At 37.6% G+C, this 22,474-nt stretch overlaps 2 long non-coding RNA genes across 3 annotated transcripts in view; one reads left to right on the forward strand and one right to left on the reverse strand.

Moving 5' to 3' along the window:
- LOC129532889 (uncharacterized) overlaps window positions 1-22,474 on the forward strand; it is a 276,178-nt gene that overhangs the window by 17,466 nt on the left and 236,238 nt on the right. The gene's annotated exons all lie outside the window — the stretch shown is intronic.
- Window positions 16,575-22,474, reverse strand: part of LOC129532888 (uncharacterized) — a 305,741-nt gene continuing 299,841 nt past the window's right edge. The window contains exons 4-5 of the long non-coding RNA XR_008678802.2: window positions 17,160-17,234; window positions 16,575-16,734 (exon numbers count right to left, since the gene is read on the reverse strand). This is a non-coding gene — a long non-coding RNA (uncharacterized lncRNA). The remainder of the gene's footprint in view (window positions 16,735-17,159; window positions 17,235-22,474) is intronic.

The following is a 22,474-nucleotide window of genomic DNA, read 5'->3' on the forward strand; positions in this document are numbered from 1 at the left end:
GGTGGGAGGTGATTGGATCATGGGGGCGGAATTCCCCCTTGCTGTTCCCATTATAGTGATTGAGTTCTCATGAGATCTGATGGTTTAAAAGTGTGTGGCACTTTCCCCTTCACCCTCTCTCTCTCCCTCTCTGCCATTTGAAGAAGGTACTTGCTTCCCCTTAGCCCTTCTGCCATGATTATAAGTTTCCTGAGGCCTCCCAGGCATGCACCCTGTACAGCCTGTGGAACTGTGGGTCAATTAAACTTCTTGTCTTCACAAATTTACCCAGTCTCAGTTAGTTCTTTATAGCAGCGTGAGAACAGACATTAGACCATTGCTGAATTAACAGACAGCAACTTTTCTCCTACCCTCTTCAGTGAGTTAATTTTATACATTTGTTATACGGTTAGATTCTTTTGTCTGCATTTAATCCTGGTGTGCCATGACCCCCTAAATATTTTTTAATCTGCCTAAAATAGGCTTACTTCATATAGTAAATTTTTATGGGTTTTAAAAAATGTTTAGTGTTATCTACTACTGCTGTAGTACCACACAAAATCATTTTGCCACCCTAAAATCTGCTCTTTACTTTAGTCATTCAACTCACTGCAAGCTCCAAACCCCTCCCAGCCAATTATCTGTTTACCATATCTATGGTCTTGCTTTTTCTAGAACGTTATATAAACAATATCATACAATATGTAGCCTTTTTGAGTAACTTCCTTCACTTTGTAATATGAATATAATATTCACTCATGTTTTTGCATTGCTTGATGGTTTATTTCAGCACTGAATAGTATTCTAGTATATGGTTATACCATACTTTGTTTATCCATTTCTGGGAAGATTACTAATTAAAGATTAAATTTATTTATTTCTGTAGATTATCAAATGTATATTGTTTCTTGAATCTGCACTGTAATTATAGAGCTTTAGAATTTACTTCCTGTATTGATTTGCTAGGACTACTATACAAAGTACCACAAATTGGGTGAATTAAAGAATATTAATTTATTGTCTAAATAGTTCAGGAACCTAGTAGTATGAGATCAAGGTGACAGCAATGCTGTATTTTTTAATGCTGTGAGGAAAAATCTATTCCATGGAAATCTTTGGAATGCCTGGCTTGTAGATACATCATGCAACCTCTGCTTTCCTGTTCAAATGGCGTTCTATCTGTAAGCATATCTGTTTTAAACTATTCTCTTTTTATAACAACACCTGTCATACTAGATTTGGTCCCACCCTACTCCAATATGAACCCATGATAATTGAATGAATTACATGTGAGATTATTTCATTCCCATACAGGTTCACATCCTGAGGTACTAAGGTTTAGGACTTCAACATGCGTTTCAGGGACGTGTAATTCAAATCGTAACAGTCCTTTTCATATTTAACAATATATAACATTTAAAATTAAAAGTTGCTTATATTTCCTTTGTATTAGTTTTCAAACCACTGCATGACCACACAAAAACCTTTGACAATTCTGTAATGTAAGTTCAGATATACCTTTTAAATATCCAGGCATATGTTGTATCTGGTTTGTTTTAATACCCAAAATGATGATTTACTACCTTTTAAAAGAGTGTTTCGTGATTATTGATACATAGGCGTTGACCACCTTTTGGCTTTCTTTGTATTTATCTACAAAGTTTTGGCTCTTTTTCTTTATTTACTTATGTTATTGGGTGGTCGGCTTTAATTTCCATATTCACTCTACTGTATAAAAATTGGTGCAAAATTTTTTGCTCCTTAGCTTAGATAAAATACTGGTTCTTGTCTCACAACTAGGAAAAATTAGGCACACAGACACATTGAAGGGTGAAGACAATGGAATTTATTAAAAGAAAGCTCTCAGCAAATAAGAGGGGGCCCAGCCAACAGGCTCCCACCTTACAGACTGAATAGCAGGCTACCACACAGGAGCTAAAGAGGCCCAGCTCCTCCCCCTGCATAAGGCGTGAATTCCTGGTGGCTCCACCCCATTCTCCCAGTGCACATTCAGGCCCCCAGTCCCTTGTGGGCATGCCCAGGCAAGACCCTGTGCAGGTTCCCTTATCTGCCTCCTGCATCTATCAGAACTATATTTAATCTTATTATTTTAGTCAATACACTTCACCTTTTACTATGCATGAGTGAAGTAATTTGATTAGTAAAGTTATCTTAACACCAGCCTTATGAAAATATGAATAATTCAAATATTGTATTCATTCACCACAAGATTACTACTGTTGTCTATTATTTTACTTATGCCTATTTTCAACTTCCTCCAAATAGACACCAGTGTCATGAGCATTTTACATAAATTGTCTTGCATTTTTTTCTAAAATTTTTATTTACTTACAAAACTTTTCTTCATGCTTTATATTACTGATATTTCAGGAGGTTATGCTTTTCTACCTGAAACATATCCCTTTTAAATTCTTTGAATACATGCCGTTGGTAGTAATACTTTTTATTTTTTATTTTATTATTTTATTTTGAGACAGGATCTTGCTCTGTCACCCAGGCTGGAGTATGGTGGCACAATCTTGGCTCACTGCAACTTCCGCCTCCCAGGTTCAAACAATTCTCCTGCCTCAGCCTCCCAAGTAGCTGGGATGACAGGTGTGTGCCACCATGCCCATCTAATTTTTGTGTTTTTAGTAGAGACAGGGTTTCACCATGTTGACCAGGCTGGTATTGAACTCCTGACATCAGGTGATCCGCCTGCCTCGGCCTCCCAAAGTGCTAGGATTACAGGTGTGAGCCACTGTGCCCAGCCTTATTTTTTAATGTGAAAATTAAATTTGTCTTTGCTTATGGGAGATAATGTAATGGGCACAATATTGCCCTTCGAAGATACCTATGCTCTGTTCCTGGGACCTGTGAATACATTAGATTGCATGACAAAGGGGAATTAAGCTAGCAATTGAAATTAAGTTTGCTAACCAGCTGATCTTGAAATAAGGTGATTAGCCTGGGCTGTTCAGGTGGGTCCAATGTAATTCCTGAGGTCAGAAAAAGAGATGTAAGATAGTACTGTAATCCCAGTACTTTGAGATACTGAGGTGGGAGGATCACTTGAGTCCACGAGTTAGAGATCAGCCTGGGCAACAGAGCAAGACCCCCATCTTTACTAAAACAAACACACAAAAAAAACCCAAGCATGGTGGCACATGCCTTTAGACCCAGCTACTTAGGAGGCTGAGGTAGGAGGATTACTTGAGCCCAGGAGTTCGATGATGCAGTGAGTTATGATCATGCCACTGTACCCCAGGATGGGCAACACATCAAGACCCTGTTTCAAAAAAAGAAAGGAAAAAGAGATGTAAAGATGGGAACAGGGTCAGACGTGTGTTGCCGATTTTGAAGGTGAAGGAAAGGCTATGAGTGAAGAAACAGTGGCTTCCAGTCATGGGAGAGGGCAAAGAAATGACTTATCGGCTGGGCGCGGTGGCTCACGCCTGTAATCCCAGCACTTTGGGAGGCAGAGGTGGGCGGATCACGAGGTCAGGAGATCGAGACCATCCTGGCTAACACAGTGAAACCCCGTCTCTACTAAAAATACAAAAAATTAGCCGGGCGTGGTGGCGGGCGCCTGTAGTCCCAGCTACTCAGGAGGCTGAGGCAGGAGAATGGCCTGAACCCAGGAGGCGGAGCTTGCAGTGAGCCGAGATTGTGCCACTGCACTCCAGCCTGGGCGACAGAATGAGACTCCGTCTCAAAAAAAAAAAAAAAAAAAAAAAAAAAAAAAAAAAAAAAAAAAGAAATGACTTATCTCAGAGCCTCCAAAAGAACAAGAACTGTAAGATAATTCATTTCCATTGTTTAAACCACTATATTCGCGGTAACATATTGTAGCAGCAATAGAAAACTAGTAAAAACACTTGTTTGGCACAAAACTTTGACAAATACTTTTTTTGACCTTTGAATATAGTTCTGTGTTTACTATGGCTTCTACTGACTGTTCATGTCAAAAATGTTTTTGTTCTAGTTAGTTTTAAGGTTTTTACTTTGTATTATTATGGTATTTTTGCTAACATTTTCCCATTTATTCCACTGAGGTTTCTCTTCCTCTGGCTCATTTGTTTTATTAGTGCTAAAAAAATACTTAATCCCTCTCAAATAGTTCCTCTATGCCATTATCTATGTCCGTTTTTTCTAGGACCCCGTTTAGATGTTTGTGAGAACTTTTTATTCTACCTTTCTTATATTTTTACCTTTTTCTATTTTCATTTTTTAAAATCTCTCCATAATACATTCTGCTTCATTTCTTCAGTTCCAAATACAAGTTTCCTAATTCTCTTAAAAGCTCTTATTTCATATATCATAATTTTTAGAAAACTTGAGAATAATAATTTGATAAATATTTATTTCTGAGAAATATTTTCTTTTGTTTCCTCACTGGAACCAAGGAATAATATCAACCTGATACACTCCAGGTGTTTCTAATTTTCCCTGACTTAATTGTGGTTCCTATAATAGTGCTTTGTTACTCTGACTGGTAGTGTATTCTTTGGTATTTTGTTTGTTGTGTTTGTCTATATACAGATATCGATTCCATGTGGCATGATGTCAATGTGTGTGTAGTTGGTGTTCACAATGCTTTTCTGTAAATATTACAATATTTAAACAGAATACTTAGAAAATGGTTAAATTTTCATAGGAGGTTAGGTATAAATAAATTTGAGAGAAGAATAAAAGCAAAAATACTTAAAAATATACAACTTATTTTTTAAAAACCTTACATTCTTAATGTATATAAATCTATAAACCACAGATTTAATTTTCATTTTTTATGCTCTCTTTGTGATTGAAACAAAAATAGAACCAAACTCTGCCCTCAAAAAGCTTCCAAGTTATCTAAACTTGTATGTCATTGTGTGTTTTAAACTTTGTGAGTTTACATGAAGGGGAATAAGTCAGTGTTGTGAACATTGGAGAAAAGCATTCCTGCTTTAAAAAATCCTAAATGTCGACTATATTGAACATTTTCTGGCTTATGTAATTTCATGAGTATTTACAAATGAGGTACATATCTTATTTAATGAAGACAGCAAAATAGGAAAATAGACAATAGCAAGGGAACTAACGGAACTAATTATTAAATAGTATACCTTCATCTGTTCAGCATCAAATTATCTCACATTATGCATATTTAGCAGAATATGAATATTTACCTCTTTTAAAATATAATTAACTTGGAAACCTTAACTTGTATTTTTTTCTTTTCATTGACTTTTGAATAAAAGAAAACTAAGCATTGCTTTTTTACCTTTTCTACTGGAATATTGGGAATTTGAGCTTTTTCTGCTGTAAGAAAAAGCAAATTAAAAAATATATTTTTACTCAGGGTATATTGTGAAATTTACAAAAAAAGATTTTACTTTGCTTGGTGAACAGATAGAGTATTGGAAGTTAGCAGTTAGGGTGCACATCTCAGAGCAGATTCTAGGATAAGGAAATAAGTCAATAAAAAAGTCAGTAGACCCAGAAAATAACCAGAGCATAAAGAGTTGAGTTCCCTTTCACCAGCCAGTAAGACTTCATTTAAATGAGAGAGCTCCATTATCTCCCATTGGCAGCAAGAACTTGTGGCTCTCTGTAACAGCATCCTTTTCTTTAGTTGCCTGCCATGTGACAAGGCTGATTGTGCCCTCCATTTTATTACCTCATTGGCATTGTTGAAACCCCGATTACAGATGGTATTTATGAGAAAATACAAGTTTTTGAAAAAGTATGTTTATTAATGTTTTTTACGCTAAGTAAAAAATTCAATGCTTTTTGAATTTATGACAACTTTTGCCTTTTAATATCCAGTACCTAAGTATTGATCTGTATTGCAAAGCACTGTACTTATTCCACTAGGTAATTACTGGGAAATATACAGACTCGTGTGTTTGTGTGTGCGTGCGTGTGTGTGTGTGTGTTGGTTTTCATGATTCAATAAGTTGATTTAAGTAAATAATGTATTTCACATAGTAAGCACCCAATACATTTTAGTGTTGCTGTTATATTTGTTATTAGGCCCCCATATTAAGTGAGCCCTAAATTTTAGCTTGTGCACTTCCTTTTTTCTAGGAATGAATGTAACTCTTGTATAGCCATATCTAAGAAATTGCACCTGACAGTTAAACAAACAAGGAAATCTAATATGATTGCAATAGGACAGAGAGACTGAGCTGAACTCCACTGAAATAAAAGGTAGGAAGATGCTTAGGCACTGGGGTGAGCTAGTAGAAAAACACTGTAGGACTATAGAGATCAATGTGATTAGGCCAATAATTAGAATGTTAGTGCTAATTGTCACTCACTGAAGTTGTGCTCCTACCTTCCCACAGAGACTGGAAGATAAGAGTAGGCAGTAGCTCCTTTGATTATATTTCAAAAGGATAGCTCCCAGAGAAAACATTCCTTGAGAAACATTCTTTGGGTTTTAAAAACTCATGCAAAGCTGGGAGAAGATTTACATTTCAAAGGAGAAAAAGGGCTAAATTACAAGTTTTCTAAAGTAAATGCTCTGAGAAAAGGGAGGTCAGCCCTATAGTCAGGAAGAAATCTTTCTAAAGTTAACTAAAGCTGACAGCAACATTAAGGCAGTCTTGGTGAGCTCATATATATTAATATAAAATGAGGAATAGGTGGGTCAAAGTTTCTTCTGAACTATCCTGAAAAAATGATTTGCCCTTAGATTAACTGGGATTATAATTAGCCTGGAATTTAGAAAAACTGAAAGTTCAGAATAATTTTTAAAGAGGAAATATACTCTTTTATTTTGATAAAAACAAAGCAATACTAAAAAGAAAATTTGCCAAGTAAAGATTCTTCTATATTCCTTTATTTTTATTATTAGTAAGCAATGTTACTGAAGAGACATGATTCAGGAATCCGTACAAAGTAGATAGAGCAAATATCAAAGTTAAAGCGAGGATTTTCTTGAACTCTGAGCAGATAAATTACGCCTTTGAAGCATATTCTCTATTCACCTAATGGGCAAAGCTTAATGTAATGGTTGCTTAATGTTTATCTAGATGGAGCAATATGAAGAAATTGCAGTACTGAGCCATTTTTAAAGTCTTTTAATGACAATCTAAGGAACTATGCTGGTATCTTTAATAGATTTGAAATGATTAAATGGAGAATAACAGCACATTAAAAGTCATCTGAAAATCCATGAGGCATGTCCTCAGTAAAACAATCATCAAGCCAGATTTTTAAAATAGAGATGACTGAATGTCAAAATAAAAGGTCAAACTATGCTAGAATTTAAAATTAAATATACAGCCTTCACTGGAAGACATATATTGAAGTTATGAAGGTAAAAAAAAAGTTCTAAATGTACTCAGAAGAGGATAACATGAATATTCAAGTCTTTGTATGAGTTGTTAACAAAAGGATCATTGTCTACATTTCATAAGGGCTTAATTTATGATAAATCTTGTATATTTGTGTTTTTAGGTGAATTAGATTAGACAAAATAATGAAAATCATTTTTAAAATGACAATTGGCAGCATCAAATATTTCCAGATTTGATCATCTATATTTTTACTATATTTAATAGAAATCTGAATAAAATTTGATTTTTTACCTTATAATACTTCTACTGAAAATAGTGTAACCACCCAATGGGTTCACCTTGTCTGTTGTCTAGACAGAGCCGATTTCTGAAGACAGGGGAATTCCAATGGAGAAAGAGTAATTCACGCAGAGCTGGATGTGCAGGAGACCGGAGTTTTATTATTACTCAAATCAGTCTCCCTGAGCATTCAGGGATCTGTGTTTTTAAAGATGATTTGGCAGGTAGTGGCTCTAACCCATAATCTTGTAGCTAATTTGTTAGTCCTGCAAAGACAGACTGGTCCCCAGGCAAGAAGGGGGTCTTTTCAAGAAAGGGCTATTATCAATTTTGTTTCAGAGTCAAACCATAGACTGAATTCCTTCCCAAGGTTAGTTCGGCCTATGCCCAGGAATGAACAAGGACAGCTTAAAGGTTAGAAGCAAGATGGAGTCTGTTAAGTCTGATCTCTTTCACTGTCATAATTTCCTCAGTTATAATTTTTGTAAAGGCAGTTTCAATCGGATAAATGTGTTATCTGTAATCATAAACAAATGTCAAATAATAGTAACCTGAAAAGTATTTTCACTCGCGTCCATGTGAAGAGACCACCAAACAGGCTTTGTGTGAGCAACATGGCTGTTTATTTCACCTGGGTGCAGGCGGGCTGAGTCCAAAAAGAGAGTCAGCGAAGGGAGATAGGGGTGGGGCCATTTTATAGGATTTGGGTAGATAAAGGAAAATTACAAAGGGGGTTGTTCTCTGGCAGGCAGAGTGGGGGTCACAATGTGCTCAGTAGGGGAGCTTTTGAGCCAGGATGAGCCAGGAGAAGGAATTTCACAAGACAATGTCATCGGTTAAGGCAGGAACAGGCCATTTTCACTTCTTTTGTGGTGGAATGTCAGCAGTTAAGGCAGGAACTGGCCATCTGGATGTGTACATGCAGGTCACAGGGGATATGATGGCTTAGCTTGGGCTCAGAGGCCTGACATTCCTGTCTTCTTATATTAATAGGAAAAATAAAATGAAATAGTGGTAAAGTGTTGGGACAGTGAAAATTTTTGGGGGGGGAATGGAGAGATAATGGGCGATCTTTCTCAGGGCTGCTTCGAGCGGGATTAGGGGCAGCATGGGAACCTAGAGTGGGAGAGATTAAGCTGAAGGAAGATTCTGTGGTAAGGGGTGATATTGTGGGGTTGTTAGAAGAAACATTTGTCATTTAGAATTATTGGTGATGGCCTGGATACAGTTTTGTATGAATTGAAAAACTAAATGGAATAACAGAAGGAGAAAAACAGGTATAAAAGGTCTAAGAATTGGGACGACTCAGGACATCTGATTAGAGAGTGCCTAAGGAGATTCAGCATAGTCCTGCCAGCAAAGATTATTTATTTACTTCAAGAGTTAAGAGTGGCAGTTTGGGGATAGCACCAGGAGATATCAGCTGTGATGGCTTGGAGAAACAACGTAAACCGGCAGTGTAAACAAGAGCAGGGCATGTATAAGTAGTTGAGAACAGTGAATAGGAGTATGACTAGACAGAAGATAGTAGGGATGACAAGTTTTTTTGGGGCACAGTCTAAGTTGGTCTGGTATCTGGAATGAGACTGGGGCCTAATAAAAAGGAGCATCTATACAGGAGCTCAAATGGGCTATACCTTGTAGCATTCTGAGGACAGGTCTGACTTCTGAGAAGGGAAAGTCGTAAAAGTATTGTCCAGTCCTTTTTAAGTTGATGGCTGAGCTTGGTGAGGTGAGTTTTTAAAAGACCTTTAGTCCATTCTACTTTTCCTGAAGACGGAGGACCGTAAGGGATAGGGAGGACCGTAAGGTTTCACTGAATACTAAGAGCCTGAAAAACTGCTTGGCTGATTTGACTAATAAAGGCTGGTCTGTTATCAGACTGTATTGAGGTGGGAAGGCTAAACTGAGGAATTATGTGTGACAGAAGGGAAGAAATGACTGCGGTGGCCTTCTCAGACCCTGTAGGAAAGGCCTCTACCTATCCAGTGAAAGTGTCTACCTAGACTAAGAGGTATTTTAGTTATCTGACCCGGGGCATGTTGAGTAAAGCTAATTTGCCAGTCCTGGGTGGGGGCAAATCCTTGAGCTTGATGTGTAGGGAAGGGAGGGGGCCTGAATAATCCCTGAGGAGTAGTAGAATAGCAGATGGAACACTGAGAAGTTATTTCCTTGAGGATAGATTTCCACGATGGAAAGGAAATGAGAGGTTCTAAGAGGCGGGCTAGTGGCTTGTACTATAGCATAGCCTGCCCTTGCTGGTGCGTGGCGATTAGGCCTGGTGGAACTGCCATTAATAAACATGATCAGGGTGAGGAACAGGAAAGAAGGAAATATCGGGAAATGGGGTGAATGTCAGGTGGATCAGAGAGATACAGTCATGGGGGTCAGGTGTGGTATCAGGAATAATGTGGGAGGCCAGATTGAAGTCTGGGCCAGGAACAATGGTAATTGTGGGACTTAACAAAGAGTGAGTACAGCTGAAGGAGCCGGGGAGCAGAAAGTATACGCATCAGGTATGAGGAAGAAAATAGATTTTGGAAGTTATGAGAAATGTAGAGAGTAAGTTGAGCATAGTTTGTGATTTTGAGGGCCTCTGAAAGTATTAGGGCGGCAGCAGCCGCTGCACGGAGACATGATGGCTAGGCTAAAACAGTAAGGTCAAGTTGTTTGCACAGAGAGGCTACAGGGTGCGGTCTTGGCTCTTGTGTAAAAATTCTGACCGCACTAACCATGCCTAGGAAGGAAAGGAGTTGTTGTTTTGTAAGGGATTGAGGTTTGGGAGATTAATCGGACACGATCAGCAGGGAAAGCACATGTGTTTTTATGAGAATTATGCTGAGATAGGTAACAGATGAGGATGAAATTTGGGCTTGATTGAAGTAATGGGAGCTGTCTGTGAAGCCTTGCGGCAGAACAGCCCAGGTAATTTGCTGAGCCTAATGGGTGTCAGGGTCAGTCCAAGTGAAAGTGAAGAGAGGCTGGGATGACGGGTGCAAAGGAATAGTAAAGAAAGCATGTTTGAGATCCAAAACAGAATAATGGATTGTGGAGGGAGGTATTGAGGATAGCAGAGTATATGGGATTGGCACCATGGGGTGGATAGGCAAAACAATTTGGTTGACAAGGCATAGATCCTGAACTAACTTGTAAGGCTTGCCTGGTTTTAGGACAGGTAAAATGGGGGAATTGTAAGGAGAGTTTATAGGCTTTAAGAGGCCATGCTGTAGCAGGCAAGTGATAACAGGCTTTAATCCTTTCAAAGCATGCTGTGGGATGGGATACTGGCATTGAGTGGGGTAAGGGTGATTAGGTTTTAATGAGATGGTAAGGGGTGCATGATCGGTTGCCAAGGAGGGTAGTAGAGGTATCTTATACTTGTGGGTTAAGGTGGGGGAATACAAGAGGAGGACGCAAAGGAGGCTTTGGGTTGGGAAGAAGGGCAGCAGTGAGATGCTGCTGTAATCCAGGAATAGTCAGGGAAGCAGATAATTTAGTTAAAGTGGCTCGGCCTAATAAGGGAACCGGGCAGGTGGGGATAACTAAAAGGAGTGCTTAAAAGAGTATTGTCTAAGTTGGCACCAGAGTTGGGGAGTTTTAAGAGGTTTAGAAGCCTGGCTGTCAATACCCACAACAGTTATGGAGGCAAGGGAAACAGGCCCTTGAAAATAAGGTAATGTGGAGTGGGTAGCCTCCGTATTGATTAAGAAGGGGATGGACTTACCTTCCACTGTGAGAGTTAACTGAAGCTCGGCATCCCTGATTGTCTAGGGGTCTTCCGAGATGATCAGGCATCGTCAGTCTTCAGCTGCTAAGCCAAGAAGATCTGGGAAGGAGTCAGAGAGCCTTGAGCCAGAGTTCCAGGGGGTCTGGGAGTGGCTGCCAGGTGAGTTGGACAGTCTGATTTCCAGTGGGGTCTGGCACAGATAGGACGCGGCTTAGGAGGAATCCCGGGCTGCAGGCATTCCTTGGCCTTGTGGCCAGATTTCTGGCACTTGTAGCAAGCTCCTGGGGGAGGAGGTTCTGGAGGAACGCCTGGCCACTGCGGTTCAGGTGTTTGGAAGTTCTTGTGTGCTGGAGATGTGGCTGGGGTTTGTCTCACAGTGGAGGCAAGGAATTGCAACTTTTTTCTATTATTGTACACCTTGAAGGCGAGGTTAATTAAATCCTGTTGTGGGGTTTGAGGGACGGAATTTAATTTTTGGAGTTTTATTTAATGTCGGGAGCAGATTGGGTAATAAAATGTATTTTGAGAATAAGACGGCCTTTTGACCTTTTAGGGTCTAGGGCTGTAAAGTGTCTCAGGGTTGCTGCCAAACGAGTCATGAACTTGGCTGGATTTTTATATTTGATGAAAAAGAGCCTAAACACTATCTGATCTGGGATAAAGAAAAAGGAGCATTAATCTTGATTATGCCTTTAGCTCCAGCCACCTTTTTAAGAGTAAATTGCTGGGCAGGTGGGGGAGGGCTAGTCACAGAACGAAACTGTAAGCCGGACCGGGTGTGAGGAGGGGAGGTGATAAAAGGATTATAGGGTGGAGGAGCGGAGGCTGAGGAAGAATTGGGACCTAGCTCGGCCTGGCAAGGAGCAGCCTGGGGAGGAGGGGAGAGGTCAGATGGGTCTGTAGAAAAGGAAGATTACAAAGACTCAGAGACACTTGGGGTTGGTACTGAGGGGACAGGCAGGAGGGAAAGAAGGAAGATTTGGGATGAGTTGCATTGGGAACAGAGACTAGAGAGGGACCGATGTGTAAAAGAATGCCTGGACGTCAGGCACCTCAGACCATTTGCCCATTTTATGACAAGAATTATTTAGATCTTGTAGGATGGAAAAATTGAAAGTGCCATTTTCTGGCTATTTGGAACTACTGTCGAGTTTGTATTGGGGTCAAGTGGCATTGCAGAAGAAAATAAGATGCTTAGATTTTAGGTCAGGTGAGAGTTGAAGAGGTTTTAAGTTTTTGAGGACACAGGCTAAGGGAGAAGAAGGAGGAATGGAGGGTGGAAGGTCACCCATAGTGAAGGAAGCAAGCCTAGAGAAGAGAGAGTAGAGACATGGAGGGAAGGGGTTCGGGGGTTTTTACCTTCCAGAAAAGTGGGAAAGGGGTTGGGGCATGGAAATAAGGGGTTGGGGCACAGTGATAAGAGGTCGGGGCACAGAAATAAGGTATTGGGGCGCAGAGATACGAGGTTGGGGTACTTGCCCCTCCTCTAGAAAAGCAGGACTTGCCGCTCAGGGTGAAGGAGAAGGGGTTGGGGGTTTCTTGCCCCCCAGAAAGGCAGAGAAGGGGTAGAGACACGGAGAGAAGGGGTTGGGGTACTTGCCCCTTCCCCAGAAAAGAGGGACTTGCTGCTAAGGGTGAAGGACCAAGGCAGGCATCCCTGCATGGTCTGACACCTCTGAAACCTGGGTGAATAATCAGAGAGGCATCCCTGCAATGATTAAACACCAAGGGAAGGCTGCCTTTCCTAGTCCGTGACCAGCGCCGGAGTTTTGGGTCCACGGATAAAACGTGTCTCCTTTGTCTCTACCAGAATATAAAAGGAATTGAAATTAAGAGAAGGGAGAGATTGAAGGGTGGAAAGGAGAAAGTGGTTGAGGGATAATGAGAGAGGTTGGAGAAGAGAGTAAGAAGAGGCTGCTTACCTGATTTAAAATTGGTGAGATGTTCCTTGGGCTGGTGGGTCTGAGGACCTGAGGTAGTACCTAGGTGGATCTTTTTCACGGAGCAAAGAACAGGAGGACAGGGAATTGATCTCCCAAGGGAGGTCCCCTGATCCGAGTCATGGCACCAAATTTCACTCGTGTCTGTGTGAAGAGATCACCAAACAGGCTTTGTGTGAGCAACATGGCTGTTTATTTCACCTGGGTGCAGGCGGGTGAGTCCAAAAAGAGAGTCAGCGAAGGGAGATAGGGGTGGGGCCATTTTATAGGATTTGGGTAGATAAAGGAAAATTACAGTCAAAGGGGGTTGTTCTCTGGCAGGCAGAGTGGGGGTCACAATGTGCTCAGTAGGGGAGCTTTTGAGCCAGGATGAGCCAAGAGAAGGAATTTCACAAGATAATGTCATCAGTTAAGGCAGGAACAGGCCATTTTCACTTCTTTTGTGGTGGAATGTCATGAGTTAAGGCAGGAACCGGTCATCTGGATGTGTACATGCAGGTCACAGGGGATATGATGGCTTAGCTTGGGCTCAGAGGCCTGACAAGTATCACATGCTTGAATAGAGAGTCCATTTAGTATTCTTCAGGAAGTCATTTTAGAGGCCATATGGGACTTCATATGGCCCCCTGCAATAATCCCCAAATTCCATTTTGTAACCAATGTTGATAGGGAACTATATATAAATATCCAAAACTGGCCAGCCGCGGTGGCTCACGCCTGTAATCCCAGCACTTTGGGGGGCTGAGGCAGGTGGATCACCTGAGGTTGGGAGTTTGAGACCACCCTCACTAACAGAGAGAAACCCTGTCTCTACTAAAAATACAAAATTAGCCGGGCTTGGTGGCACATGCCTGTAATCCCAGCTACTCAGGAGGCTGAGGCAGGAGAATCGCTTGAACATGGGAGGCAGAGGTTGCAGTGAGCCGAGATCATGCCATTGCACTCCAGCCTGGGCAACAAGAGCAAAAAACTCCATCTCAAAAAAAAAAAAAAAAAAAAAAAAAATACATTTTGAGCATGAGTTTTTCATTTTTTATTCTTTTTATTCATTCATCCTTCAGAGGGTATACACAATGCCTATATTGCTTTAATCTTTTAAGGAAACTCATTGACATAATATGAAATATATTTTATATAAAATATAATATAACCTTATTTAATTAATTTTTGATATAAAATCCAACTCTACCCTTGGGAAAGAAAAATGGAGAGCTGAAAAATCTCAGGTTAATCGTATTTCCAAAGGCAGCTATCTCGAGTGATTATAAATTTTTGAAGATGTTACAGAGTGTTGAAATTAACAATTTAAAGCAAAAACAGTTCATGCATTTGAAGAAAAAAATTCCTCATTCCAGCAAGAAGTAATTTTCATAGTGAATTATTTTTCAATGCCAAAAATTTTTAAGATTTAATCTGTTTTCTCTATAAAATATTTTTCATATGTTACAAATTTTATGTTGAACTAAGGATATCCAATAAAAAATGCAGTTTATTTTTTGGGCATTAGAATTATAAATTATTGAATTTAAATACTGTGAAAAATTTTCACCAATGTTAGCCATTTGCACATTGCTTTAGTTATTTTAAGGAGTTTAACATATATTTCCATTTATTTTCAAACTAACCATTAGGGAGTATGCATATATATAAAATTTACATACCTGTACAATTAATTTCATGGCACGCATACTGGTTTATTTTTTCTTTCAAGTGTATTATCATTCTTCTATTCTTTGTTTTAGTTGACGAAATTATTTTTACTCTCATCATAAGTAAATTTTCTTAACAACAAAGTATGCATCTTTCCACATTTTTGAGTGGAATGTAATATATTGTATACTTATATGTAATATAATTGTTTATATAATCATGTAAATTTGGGGGGAGTATAGCATTGCTGATTTCTTTTCAACAATTGGATCCTAATGCATAAAACTTTTTGTATTTTGGTGTCTCAAACTTTCAGAAAGCCTTTCAAGTAAAATAAGCTTACTTTAAATTAATCTTAATGGCAAAAATTAATGATGTGAATGTATTCTTTACTCAGCCCTTCTCTATCCTGATGTTCATTCAAATTGTTTTTGTTATTTTCATTCTAAAAATGATGTTCTTGCACCAGTATCCTTAGGCTATTATTTCCTTAAATGAGATTTGAGTTAAAAAATAGTATGAGCAATGTATTATGCATTTTCATATTTTCTTTCCTTTTGCTTTAATATTTTTATTGCACTGGGTTCAAAAGACATAGGAGGCACCTGTATACAGTCTGCCTATGTAAACCATATAAATAAATACATGTAATTTAAATTTCTCCATAGATACTAATTTCAATAATGAAAACTTTAAATATCATATTGGTGATAAGAGTAAAATAATTCCCATACACAGTGATAATAAATAATCTCATTCTATTAAGAAAAAAATTGTCAAGAATAATAGCCTACTATTCTATCCAAATGTTTAATTACTTAGAAGCAAAAAAAGTATTGATTTTATTGCTAAAAGCTTAAATTTTAATCTTAACTCTCGAAGTTCCAGGGCAAATAACTTTTTGTCCATGTCTCAGGTTTCTCATCTGTGAAAAACTCAACAGTTTGAAAATTTGAGGAGATAGTATGTGCAAAAAAAAAAAAAAAAAGTATACCTAAAACTATATATAAATGTTAATCAAGACAAAAAATATAAATTTTAGGCCATGATTTCCAGAAGTTTGATGGAATAAGTGATTCAGACTACGTTTCTTTTGAAAACAATAAGTGAGGTGGGGAAACATTTCAAAAAAAGATCAAACACATTTGAAAAAAATTGCTAGGCTAAAATGCAAATATATGTGAAATTCAGGAGTTTAGGCATAGGATGAATTCTGAGTTTGTTGTTCCTTTTATTTGTGAGGAATTGGGGGCGCATTAATTGTAAGAAATAATATTAGCTGTTTTTCCAAATGTAACTATCATTGCATTTATTAGGTAAAACTTTTGTGGCCATAGTTTAATTTACCACGTTGTTTATCTATTTATGTATTACAAACACAGGTTGCCAAAACAAATATACTTATCAAAGACTTCTTTGTTGATAAATATATTTGTTTTGACAACTTATGTCAATGCTACATAAATAATATGTATAGATCAATACTTATATAGATAGCAAACATAAACTCTGCAAACAACATTAAATTCAACTACTTTAAGTGCTGTAAAGCAATTTAAAATAGGAAGAAACTAGGAGGTTATACACATGACAAGAGTATTTCCACTGTGTGCTTTTTCCAATTTCATAAGTTTTGCCTGAGGGCAGGTCACAGTCAGGGACATGCAAGGGAATAAAAACTCAGATTAAAAGTTATGATTTAGTGTTTGGGTTTTAAATTTATTTTTATTGATCCATAATAATTATACATATTTATGGGGTGCCTGTGATATTTTGATCCATGCAGACAATATGTAATGATCAAATCAGGGTATTGAGGATCTCCATCACGTCCAACATTTATCCTTTCTTTGTGTTGAGGCTTGAAGACCTAGAAGATTGGTTGATTTGGGGGGAGAACACAGAAATGAAGAAAAGTAAAAAGAGAATTCCTAGAAAATAAGGAGCCAGAGAGGAGAAACTTAATTATAAATACACATTCTTCCACATTATATAGCTGGCACCTATGCATTTGTGGGCAATTTACAAGTGGCCAAACTAAGAATATTAGCAGAGCAGACAGCTCAGCTTTTGCTTATTTCAAGAGTAACAAAATTTGAAGTTTGAATAAATTCAAGTTAACTCCCTCCTAAGCAAAACAAAATCAACACTTTTCAGAGAATTATAGAGAACTAATAATCTACAAAGTAACATTCAAAATGGCTAAGGTATGATAAGAAACACATAAGAAAAACCTTATCCATTTATTTTCAAACTAACCATTAGGGAGTATGCCTATGTATAAAATTTACATACCTGTACAATTAATTTCATGGCACACATACTGGGTTCATGCCATTGCATTCCAGCCTGGGCAACCAAAGCGAAACTCTATCTCAAAAAAAAAAAAAAAAAAAAAAGAATTACATTTTGAGCGTGAGTTCTTCATTTTTTATTCTTTTTACTCATTCTTCCTTCAGACAGTATACACAATGCCTATACAACAGAACAAGTAACAAATGGAGGGTAACAGTAAGATGAACCAAATGTTGCAGTCAATAACAATTTTGAAAAGCAATATATCATTATAACTAGTTGAACACATGTTCAAAAATAAGGGAAGCTATGTTTATGTAGAATGAGTGGAGAAGAAATTTAAACATAAAGTGTTCATAAAAGAACCAAACGTAAACTTTTAAACTGAAAAATACTATATCTGAAATGTGAAATTCATCAGATTGGTTCAACAGCAAATTAGAGATAAAAGGTAGAGATATTAAAGCCTGATAAATATTATTCAATCTAAAAGATAATTAAAAAAATTAACACAAACTCAAAAATTGCCAGACATTATTAAAAAACCTAACATGCGTAATTGGTAGTCCCAGAAGGAGAAGAGCGAACGGAAAAATTTTATTTTAATAGATAAAGCTTGAAAACTCCTCAGACTTGAAAAACAAACTTACAAATTTCACTTTAAACTCAACATTGTAACGTTGTGTGTTGGTTGATAACATAGATGTAATATGTGTGTACATATAGATAGATATGGCATTAAAGATAGGAGTGTGGTCATACACAGTTGTAAGATCCTCAAATTTCATGTAAAGTGGAACATTATTGAATCTTAGTAGACTGTGAAAAGTAAAAGAATGTGATATTCTTAGAGAAACCATATAATATAATTTGGAGAGATTTAGCTAAAAAGCTTATCTATTAATTACCTTCCAAATTCTAATAAACACGAAAAAAGTAAAAAAGGAGAAACAGGAAAAAATTGGAATAATCAATAAACAGAAAACAGTACAAATATATTGAACCATATCATTAATTATCTTAAAAGTAAGTGAAACAAAGTACAGAGGCTTCAAGATCTATAAGATGAGAAAAGACACCACTGTATGCTTCCATAAAAGACTTAAGCTGAGGATAAATGAATGGAGGACTACACACAATAAATATAGAAACATATTAACAAAGATAAATGTTGAATAATGAAGAGATGGTCAACTTATCAGAAACATAAATAGAAGCTTCTGTGTAGTATTAGGGCTTTAAGATAAATTTTAAAACTTTAGCTTATAAGAATAAGAAATAAATATATTTCATTTCAGCAATTGACATAACACCTAGCAATAAAAATCAGTGAAAATAATATTTAAATAATATTTTAAACCATGTAGGGCCAAGTGACAGCTATAAAGCTACACCAAATATATACAATATGCATCATTTACACAAAAATTGGCCATACACTAGGTCATAAAAGGATTCTCAATAAATACATAAGATTTTAAATGACTATGTTATTTGTTCTGGAGTATATGTTCTCTGAGAATGAAATTAAGTTAGAAATCAGTAAGATACATAGAACATTCTAGACTTTTGGAAAGTGTATAACACATTTGTTAATAGCCCAAGGTCAAAATAAGAAGTTACAAGAAAATAGGAAATAGTTTGCACTGAAAAGATTATGAAAATAAAACAGACGCTGGGTGCGGTGGCTCATGCCTATAATCCCAGCACTTTGGGAGGCCAAGGTGGGTGGATCACCTGAGGTCGGGAGTTTGAGACCTGCCTGACCAACACGGAGAAACCCCGTCTCTACTAAAAATACAAAATTAGCCCCGCATGGTGGCATATGCCTGTAATCTCAGCTACTCGGGAGGCTGAGGCAGGAGAATTGCTTGAACCCTGGAGGCGGAGTTTGCAGTGAGCTGAGATCACGCCATTGCACTCCAGCCTGGGAATCAAGAACGAAACTTTGTCTCAAAAATAGAAAAAAATAAAAAAGAAAAGAAAACAGATGATGAACAGGATGCAGAAAAGCAGTGCTCAGAAACAAATTTAACACTTGAAATATTTATATTAGAAAATTACAAGTATCTACAATTCTAACATGATTCTAATTTAAGAAGCAGAAAAAAAAACAAAATAAATCCAAAAAATGGAAGAAAATAAATGAAAGAAAATTAACAGTAGAACTAAATATATAAAAGAGGAAATTAAAAAAACATTTGGCTCATTGAAAAAGATCAATAAAATTTTGAAATGACAAGCTATAAAAATGATTATGACCATAGATATATATATATAGTAAATCTGAACTCAAGTCATTCTCAGACTTTATCTCTGCCAGGACTTTTCCTTCCTTTTTCTACCTAAACTCCAGAGCTATATTGATTTGGCTTTAATTTACCAAGGATACAATGTTACTACAAGTCTTAGCATCATATTCCCTATTCTTTTATTATTGGTTCTACTACTACCAAAAGTAGTACTAACACTACAGCACACTGAAAATTCCTTTAAGTTTCTTAATCAATGCAAAGGTATTGGGAAGCAAACACGTATGTTCTTTTCTTACCCATAGGAAGTAGAGCAGGGGTCTGCAACCCCCAGGCCATAGATGGATACCAGTCCATGCCCTGTTAGGAGGTGGGCCACACAGCAGGAAGTGAACAGCAGGCAAGTGAGCATTACCGCCTGAGCTCTACCTGAGCTCTGATCCTGTCAGATCAGCAGGTGCACTAGATTCTTATAGGGGCCTGAATTCTACTGTAAACTGCACATGTGAGGATGTAGATTGCCCACACCTTATGAGAATCTAATTAATGCCTGATGATTTGAGGTGGAAAAGTTTCATCCTGGTATCATTGCCCACCACACCCTGCCTGTGGAAAAATTGTTTTCCACAGAACGGGTCCCTGGTGCCAAAAAGGTTGGGGACCAGGGCCATAGAGGATGGCTTCTAAACATTTTGTTTATTAAGAGTCTTGCATCCATTAAAGAAGAAAAAATCTTTTTCATGTAGGGTGAATATGATTACAGGTATAAATATGTATATATGAAATAGATGATACTCTGTTTCAAGTAAAAAATAAAAAGGGGCACTTTTTTTTCCTAAGTAAAATAAATCTCTTTAAGTTTTAATACAAAACCATTTTTTAAAAGCTAAAATTAAGGCAAAGACTTTCTGAATTGTTTTAAAACTTTTATCTTGTTTAGCAAGATCATTTTAAAATTACGATGTGTGTGTGACTGTATCTTTTTACATCTGCTATGCTCTCAGTCTTTATATTGCATGTTTAACACAGGCTCCATTGTTGAGATATAATTTACACTCTGAAGGACCATGAGACAATAATCCTTGCCTACATTTTAATTGGAATTTAATTACATTAAGTAGCCTGTTTATTAAAATATCTGTTCTTAAAAAGATTCTACAATAATCCCTTCTCATTCAATTTATAGTCAAATTTGAGGCTATTATTTATTTCAGAGTTTTGTCATATCAGCAGTACTAATCTAGATGATAGATTAAATTTGGGTCTGTGTGTGCATCAGAATTATTTATGCATGGGTTTGTGTATCTCAATTATGTGTACATATATTTCAGAATTATACACGTATAATGTGTATGTGCATGTGTATATCAGAATTCTATATGTATATGTGCATATCAAAAATATGTAGGTATCAGATATATATTAGAATTTTCTCATGCTTAATTTTTATTGCATATTTTTTCAAATAACAATTTCTGAATAATAATAATATATCTTCATTTTTCTATAAATAAATTTAAACACCATGTCTAGTAATTTCCCCAAAGGTCAGAAGACAAGTTCTTAATCAAATCTGGCTTTTGCCATTTAAGATTTACATTTAGTCCATTCAGGAAGAACTGTTGTTTCCTCTCTGTCATCAATGATCATACACATGTGTTTGGTGGTGGTTCTAGAACAGTTTCTATTTTAAGCCTGTTTTCTGGAATAATTATTATTATTCCCCCTTCTTACTCTTAAATATTCCTGTGTTTGAATAATAATGTAAGTGGTCTTCAGCCTCTAGCAGCATTTTATTTGTAAGGTTAATGCATCACCATGTCATCAGGAGTAGATACCTAGCCTCTGTCAACTCATCACCATGCACCTACTGAGATATAAGCCATATCTTTCTCACTCTGATTTTATCCACCTAGATTTCCTGGAGTACTACTCCAGTGACTCTTTTGTCCAGTCACTGGTCTGGGCAAACTAAATTGTCTTCTTTCAGACAACAAAGTGTCCATAAATCTGCTGGCTTTTTCAATCATTTTTTATTCCTCTCTGGCATATGTGAAAATTTGGATCTTCACTTAAGACTCTCTCAAATTATAGGAAAATGGGGATAAAAAGTAGCACTATGACTCTCTCTGCTTAGACCCATGATGTCACCCCTTGTACTCTACTGACCCTATCCTATTATGAATAGGTGCACAGAAAATATTTACTTTCAAAATCTCGCCTTGGCGGTTAGTATATTTCTTCTCAGTGTTTGGATTACTGACCTTACCTGGAAGTTGATTTTTCTCCCCATCCAGGTCTAGACCTCTAGGTAGAATTGGGCACAGAGTCCTCATCACTGAATCAAAATATCTTGTAGCCTATTGATAGCAGCAGGAGACAGATGAATTCTGAGACAGACAGGGATGAGTCTCCAGTGAAACCTGACCTTCAAGCCAAAGACAATTTAAAGTCTGAAAGCTGAGCTGCCAGTTCCAGATGGAGTCCATGACTGGAGTGAGAACTTCCTTGATGCCTTTTAGCCAATTGAACGGTGCTTTTTCCAGGAGCGTATGTACAATTCAGCACACACTTACCCATTATGAGCCCGTAAAAACCCAGGACTCAGCCTCGCAGATGGCTACCTGCTTTTGAGCCCCCTCTCAAACAGAAGGATACCCACTCTGGGTCCCTTCTTATGTTGAAAGCTTTTCTGTCACTCGATAAAAATCTTCTCTGCCTTGGTCACTCTCTGGTGTTCATGTACCTCAGTCTTCGTGGTCATGGGACAAGAACCCAGAACCCGCTGAGCTGTAACACTATTACCTTCCCTCTGGCTCTTGTTTAACAGGGGAGAAAAAGCTGCTGGGTGCCACATGCTCTCACTGGCCAAGCTGTGGGCAGTGGAACTGAATAAGATGTGATACTTCCTGGGGACTAAGACCTCTGTACTTCTCACACAAAAGGTGTTAACGCTCCTTGAAGCTCGGCAGTTGCTGGCATCTCCAAGTTTTTGGGTGACGCAACATCCCCCTCATCCACACACTGGGACCCAAGGCAGAAGCCAGTTGCAACACACCTGGA

The sequence above is a fragment of the Gorilla gorilla genome, chromosome 3 (genome assembly GCF_029281585.2).
Source record: "Gorilla gorilla gorilla isolate KB3781 chromosome 3, NHGRI_mGorGor1-v2.1_pri, whole genome shotgun sequence".
NCBI lineage: Eukaryota > Metazoa > Chordata > Mammalia > Primates > Hominidae > Gorilla > Gorilla gorilla.